An 8,152-nucleotide genomic window follows, 5' to 3' on the forward strand; every position below is an offset into this window, starting at 1 on the left:
GTCGGACCCTAGGTCTACTTGTTATGGAGGCTGAGAGGAGGGTTTTTCCTTGGAGCGAGTACTTTTTCTGGTGGAGGCAGAGGGATTCTTGGAGTGTTTTTCCATTGACGGGTTTTTGGAGAAGGGTTTATGAGTGATAAGAACAATGAAGAAGAGGAAAGGTGATTCAGAGGGTTAAAAAGAACGAATTTGACGGCTGAGTACAGAAAAGGAAATTGCGTCAGTGAAAGGACATGATGAATGATTTTCCTTTCTTGAAAGTTGTGACTGATGGGAAAAGAGAGGGAAATCCGAGGCGCTCAATTAATGCGTACTTACAAAAGAAAAAAAAACTAAAAACATTAGTCACGTAGGAATTAGAATTAACACATAAGTCCTAATTTCTATGATCAAGCGAAAAATGCCTAGTAGTTATCTTAAAATGCAAAATCTATCCTCAAAAGGGCTTGGTAAAAATGTCTGCTAGTTAATCAATAGTGCTAACAAATGATAATTCTATATCTCCCTTAATGACATAATCTCTGATGAAATGATGCTTAATATCTATATGCTTAGCCCTAGAATGATGTACATGATTCGTTGAGAGGCATATGACACTAGAATTATCACATAATAATTGAATAGGTTTAGAAGAAAATTCATAGTCACTCAGTTGATGAGACATCCACACTAATTGTGCACAACATTGTCCAATGGCAATATATTCTGACTCGGTTATGGATAATGCAACTTAGCCTTGTTTCTTACTGTTCCAGGATATTAATGCCTTTCCCAGTAATTGACATGTTCCACTCGTGCTTTTCCTGTCTTCCTTATCACCTGCAAGATCAGCATCTGAAAAACCTTCAAGTTTAAAATTGTTAGATCGTGGTACCACAATCCATATGAAATGGTTCCGATGAGATAACGTATTATTCTCTTTATTGCAGTCAGGTGCGATTCCTTAGGAGCTGACTAAAATCTGGCTCATTTACACACATTTACATTAATATCTAGTTGACTGTCAGTTAGATAAAGTAAGGAGCCAACCATTATACGATATTTCTGTCCATCCACTGGATTTCCCTTTTCGTCTTTGTCAAGACTTGTTGATGGGCTCATTGGTGTATCAATTACTTTAGCACTGCCCATGCCGAACTTTTGAATCAATTCCTTTGTATATTTGGTCTGACTTATAAAATTTCCTTCCTCAGATTGTTGAATTTGAAATTCAAGGAAGAACGTGAGTTCTCCTATCATGCTCATTTCAAACTCACTTTGCATGAGATTAGCAAATTCCTTGTACAAAAGAGGGTTAGCGCTTCCAAAAATAATATCATCAATATAGACTTTGAATAAGGAGATTACCTCCTCATGATCTTTTGATAAATAATATAGTATCTACTTTACCTCTTGTAAAACCATGATCAAGTAAAAATGAGCTAAGCCTTTCGTACCAGGCTCGAGGTGTAACGACCTAAAACTCATCCTATTGTGATGGCGCCTATCATAATACTTGGCAAGTTGACTACTCAGATATTTCCAACACTTTCAAATTTGAAATATACTAAAACAGTTTTATATAAATAAAAATCTCATAAAACGAGATAGAATGTCATAATTCAATACATAAGTTTTCCCAGAACCAGAGTATCACTGAGTACATGAGCATCTACATAATGACATAGTTTGGTACACTGTCTAGAAAGTATAACTGAATAAATAGAACTGAAAGATAGGGGAGGAGAATGAAGGTGTACGGACACCAAAGTAGCTACCTCGATGATCTCCGAATGTCTGAACTCTATGAATCAGTAACCGCCGTGACCGAAAACACCTGGATCTGCACACGAAGTACAAGGCGTAGCGTGAGTACAACCAACTCAATAAGTAACAAATCTAACATTTGGATGGAAAGTAGTGACGGGCTCGCACATTACATCCCACATATAGAATTAACAGTACGAACATTCAAGGAAAGTATGACAGTGATATCTCATAAATTCATAATCTACAGGCAACGGAAATTTACACATGCTTTCAGATTTAACAATTAGATTCAACAACAACAACAACAACAACCCAGTAAAATCCCACTAATGAGGTCTGTGGAGGGTAGTGTATACGCAAACCTTACCCCTACCCCGAAGGAGTAGAGAGGCTGTTTCCGAAAGACCCTCGGCTCAAAAAAAAAAAAGACAAAAGGGACAAAAAGGGAGACACTATTAGTATCACAACAACAATCATAGGATAAATAGGAACACCATGAAATCCAGAAGAAAGATGCAAAGTAAAGGGAGACAATATCAGTAAATATTAGTATCACCACAACAGTCATAAGAAAAATAGGAACCTCATGAAATCTAAAAGAAAGATGTAAAGCAAAAGCGATAGCTAGTAAATAGGACCTGCACTGAAAAGAGAAATAGTAAGCCACAACATTCCCACTAGTTATCTTAAAAAAAAAAAAAAAAAAAACCTACATGGCTAGTCCACCATGTTACGAAGTAAGGCACGACTCAACTACCTCCTAACCTACAACCCTAATACTCGACCTCCACATCTTCCTATTAAGTGTCATGTCCTCAGAAATTTGGAGCCTCGCCATATCCTGCCCGATCACCTCTCCCCAATACTTCTTAGGCCGCCCTCTACCTCTTCTCGTGCCCTCCGTAACCAGCTGCTCACACCTCCGTACTAGAGCACCTGGTCTTCTCCTCTGAAAATGTCCGAACCATCTAAGCCTCGCTTCCCGCATCTTGTCATCAATGGTAGCCACATGCACCTTCTCCCGAATATCATCATTCCTAATCTTATCTATCTTAGTGTGCCCGCACATCCACCGCAATATCCTCATCTCTGCTATTTTCATCTTCTGGATATGTGAGTTCTTAACAGGCCAACACTCAGCCCCATACATCATGGCCGGTCTAACCACCGCTTTATAAAACTTACCTTTGAGTATAGGTGGCACTCTCTTGTCACACAGGACTCTAGATGCTAACCTCCACTTCATCCATCCTACCCTAGTACGGTGTGTGACATCCTCGTCGATCTCCCCTCCCCCTAGATAACCGAACCAAGGTACTTGAAGCTGTCTCTACTCGGGATGACCTGCGAATCAAGCCTCACATCCACGCCCACTTCCCCTGGCTCAGCGATGAACTTGCACTCCAGGTATTCCGTCTTCGTCCTGCTCAGCTTGAAACCCTTAGACTCAAGAGCTTGTCTGCAAACCTCCAGCCTCTCGTTAACACCGGCTCGCGACTCATCAATCAGAACTATATCATCGGCGAATAGCATGCACCATGGCACATCCCCTTGAATATGGTGTGTTAACGCATCCATCACTAGGGCGAATAAGAACAGATTGAGCGCAGAACCTTGGTGTAGCCCCATTACAACAGGAAAATGCTCAGAGTCGCCTCCTACTGTCCTAACCCGAGTCTTAGCCCCATCATACATGTCCTTAATCGCCATAATGTAGGGAACCGACACACCTTTTGCCTCCAGGCATCTCCAGAGAATTTCTCTAGGAACCTTGTCATATGCTTTCTCTAGGTCAATAAACACCATGTGCAGATCCTTCTTCCTCTCTCTGTATAGTTCCACCAACCTTCTAACAAGGTGTATAGCTTCTGTAGTCGAATGACCCGGCATGAATCCGAACTGCTTGTCGGATACAGACACCGTCATCCTCACCCTCGCTTCAACCACCCTCTCCCACACTTTCATGGTATGACTAAGTAATTTGATACCCATATAATTGTTACAACTCTAGATATCACCTTTTTTCTTATACAATGGAACCACCGTACTCCACCTCCACTCATCTGACATCCTTTTCCCCTTAAAAATAATATTAAACAACCTAGTCAACCACTCCAAACCTGCTCTCCCAACACACTTCCAAAATTCCACCGGAATCTCATCTGGCTTGGTCGCTCTGCCCCTACTCATCTTCCGCATAGCTCCCACAACCTCGTCAACCTCGATACGCCTGCAGTACCCAAAGTCATGGTGACTCTCGAAATGCTCCAATTTGCCTAGCACAATATCCCGATCCCCTTCTTCATCCAGAAGTTTACGAAAGTAAGTATGCCATCTCCTCTTAATCTGGGCATCTTCCATCAATACTCTACCATCCTCGTCCTTGATGCATCTCACTTGGTCCAAATCCCGAGCCTTCCTCTCTCTCAACTTGGCCAACCGGAATAACTTCTTCTCCCCACCTTTTCCCCCAATTCCTCGTACATACGACCATAAGCCGCAGTCTTAGCCTCTGTGACCGCAAGCTTAGCCTCCTTCCTAGCTACCTTATATCTATCCATGCACACTCACCTCTCCTCCTCACCTATGCTCCCCACTAACTTCAGGTACACCGCCTTCTTTGCTTCCACTTTACCTTGGACCACTTTATTCCACCACCAGTCTCCTTTGTGCCCACCAGAGACGCCCGTCGAGACCCCTAACACCTCTCTCGCAAGCTCCCTAATACAGTCTGCTGTCGTTGACCACATAGTGCTCGCGTTACCACTGCTCCTCCAAGCTCCCAAAGCCGACAACCGCCCCTCCAACGCTTGGGCTTTATCCTTAGTTAAGGCTCCCCACCTGATTCTCGGTCTTCCTCGAGTAGACCTTTTCCTCCTCTTTAACATAATACCAACGTCCATCACTAAGAGCCTATGCTGCGTCGCGAGTATCTCACCCGAAATCACCTTGCAATCCTTGCACAACCCTCTGTCACACCTCCTGAGGAGGAGATAGTCAATCAGAACAAGATAAAATATGTGTCAAGTCTAAATGATATGAGTAATATGACATCTCTATATCTACATGCCAATATGCATATCATATGTGATGCAGCACCTCAAAATCCTCGCATACTCATCCTCTCGGAATACTCAACCTACTATCTCAATTTTTACTTATCACACTCAATCACTCAACACTATACGGGAAAGATCCAGCCCAAATGCAAATAAGCCCAGGGAAGATCCAACCAAAATAAAAATAAATCCATAACCATTGCGCTCACTATGGGTGTGCAGACTCCGGAGGGGCAGATCCAGCACAAGCGCTATAATAAGCCAAATCCAAGCATGAATTAATAAAGTATGTTGCGGCTTGCAGCCAAATCCCATAAACGTCACTCACAAACAGGCCCTCGGCCTCACTCAGTCAACAATTTCTCCAGTCTCTCGGGCTCACAACACTCACGCTAAGCAGCCCAAATCAATGATACAAGATGTGACTATATACTGTAACGAAGACTGAGATATGATATGCAGTGATAAATGCGACTGAGTTTATGACAGCAATTAAGCAAAACAACTCAACAGCAAAGATCGGCCACTGCGAGTCCCAATAGTACCAACATATAGCCTAAACATGTTTTCTAGCATGAATCATAACTCAAGTTCTCTAACACTTAGAGTACAAATGTAATGTTCAGATAAGATAGCTACACAGTTCCATGGAATCGACTAAATCGCAATTACTACGGTGCACGCCCACGTGCCCGTCACCAAGCATACATGCATGTTACCTCAACACCAATCACATAACACAAAATTTGGGGTTTCATACCCTCAGAACCAAGTTTAGAAGTGTTACTTACCTCAAGCTATGCAAAACTCTACTCCAACAAGCCTCTGCATCGCGAATTGGCCTCCAAATGCCTCGAATCTAACCACAAACAATTTGATACAATCAACACGTGCTAAGCGAATCAATTCCATATAAAAATTATAAGTTCTTAAACAAAAGTCGAAAAGTCAACTCAAAAGTCAACCTTCGGGCCCATGTCTCGGAATCCGATGAAAGTTACAAAATTCGAACACCCATTCAACCAGGATTCCAACCATACAAAAGTTACTCAAATCCGATACCAAAATCTCGCTCAAATCCCCAAAATTCGGTCTAAGATGTTTCCTCCATTTCCCCCAATATTTCAACCCAAATCTCTAATTAAATGATGAAATCAAAGATATAATCATGGAATGTAACCAAAAATAAGTAAGAATAACTTACCCCAATCGCTCCCTTGAAAATCTCTCCAAGAATCGCCTCCAACCGAGCTCCCAAAATCAAATTGTGAAATAAACTCAAACAATCTTTTTTTAGACTTTAAATTCTGCCCAGTTATCCCTTAATCACGATCCCAGAAAATGCTTCGCGATCACGAAGCACAAACTCAGTTGCCCAGAAAATTAATCTTACGAAGCACTGCCTCCTCAGACCTACGCGATCGCGAAGAACAAACGCGTGTGAACCCAGCTGCCTCACTTCCTCTTCGCGAACGCGACTTAGCCGATGCGTTCGCGATACATTAACTGTTACAGCTACGTGATCGCATACCTCACCTCGAGACTGCATAGGAACATTTCCCATCAGTGACCGACAACCCTTCGCGATCACAGACCTATCCACGTGATCGCATAGAAGGAAACTAGAACACTTCACACCAGCAGGCTTCAACAATCCTCCAGGTTCCATTTTTGATCCGTTAACTATCTGAAACCAACTCGAGGTGCCCGGGACCTCAACCAAACATACCAACAAGTCCTAAAACACGATACAAACTTAATCGAGCCTTAAAATCACATAAAACAATGCTAAAATCACGAATCGTACATCGATTCAAGCCTAATGAACTTATGAACTTCTAACTTCTACATTTGATGCCGAAACCTATCAAATCAAGTCCGATTGACCTCAAATTTTTCACACAAGTCATAAATGACACAATGGACCTACTCCAACTTCCGAAACCAAAATCTGAATCCGGTAACTATAAAGTCAACTATCGGTCAAGCTTCTCAATTTCCAAAACTTCTAATTTTTCAACTTTCTCCATTTGAGGCAAAATCAACTACGGGCCTCCAAATCACTATCCGGACACACTCCTAATTTTGAAATCACCCAACGAAGCTATCGTAACCATCAAAACTTCATTTTGGAGCCATTTACATATAAGTCAACATCCGGTTAACCTTTTCAACTTGAGCTCCTAACCTTGAGACTAAGTATCTCAACTCATTTCGAAATATCCCCGGAACCGAACCAACTACCCCGGCAAGTCACATAGCAATAATTAAGCACGCATTAAATAGTAAATAGGGGAATTGGGCAACAACACTCAAAACCACCGATCGGGTCGTTACATCATTCCCCTCTTAAACAATCGTTTATCCTAGAACGGGTCTAGAAACGTACCTGGAGTCTCAAATAGGCATAGATATCTGCTCCGTAACTCCCACTCGGTCTCCCAAGTAGCCTCATCAACTGGCTAACCTTTCCACTACACCTTCACTGAAGCTATATCTTTTGACCTCAATTTTTGAATCTGCCGATCCAAAATGGTCACCGGCTCCACATCATAAGTCAAATCACTGTCCAACTGAACCATACTGAAATCCAAAACATGAGATGGATCGCCGACATACTTCCGGAGTATAGAAACATGAAATACCGGATGAACACTTGATAGATTAGGCGGCAAGACAAGCTTGTAAGCCATCTCTCCAATCCTCTAAAGCACCTCAAACGACCCAATATACTGAGGGCTCAACTTGCCCTTCTTCCCGAACCTCATAACACCCTTCATGGGTGAAACCTTGAGAAGTATATTCTCCCCCACCATGTAAGAAACATCGCGAACCTTCCGATAGGCGTAGCTCATCTGTCTAGAATGCGTCGTGCAAAGTCGATCCTGATTTAATTTAACCTTGTCCAAAGCATCCTGCACCAAGTTAGTACCTAATAGCCCGGCCTCACCCGGCTCAAACCATACCACTGGAGACCGACACAGTCTCCCATACCAAGCCTCATACAGAGCCATCTGAATGCTTGACTAGTAGCTATTGTTGTAGCAGAAACTGATCCCAAGAACATCCGAAATCTATGATACAAGCGCGTAGCATATCCTCCAATATATGAATAGTGCACTTGGATTGCCCGTCCGCCTGAGGGTGAAATGTTTTACTCATCTCAACCTGTGTGCCTAACTCTCGATGCACTACTCTCCAAAACTACAATGTAAACTGCGTAACCTGATCTGAAATGATGGACACCGGCACACCGTAAAGGCAAAAAATCTCGCGAATGTAAATCTCAGCCAACTGCTCTGAAGAATAGGTAATCCCAACTGGAATGAAATACACGAACTTTG

This window comes from Nicotiana tomentosiformis, chromosome 11, assembly GCF_000390325.3.
Source record: "Nicotiana tomentosiformis chromosome 11, ASM39032v3, whole genome shotgun sequence".
Lineage (NCBI taxonomy): Eukaryota > Viridiplantae > Streptophyta > Magnoliopsida > Solanales > Solanaceae > Nicotiana > Nicotiana tomentosiformis.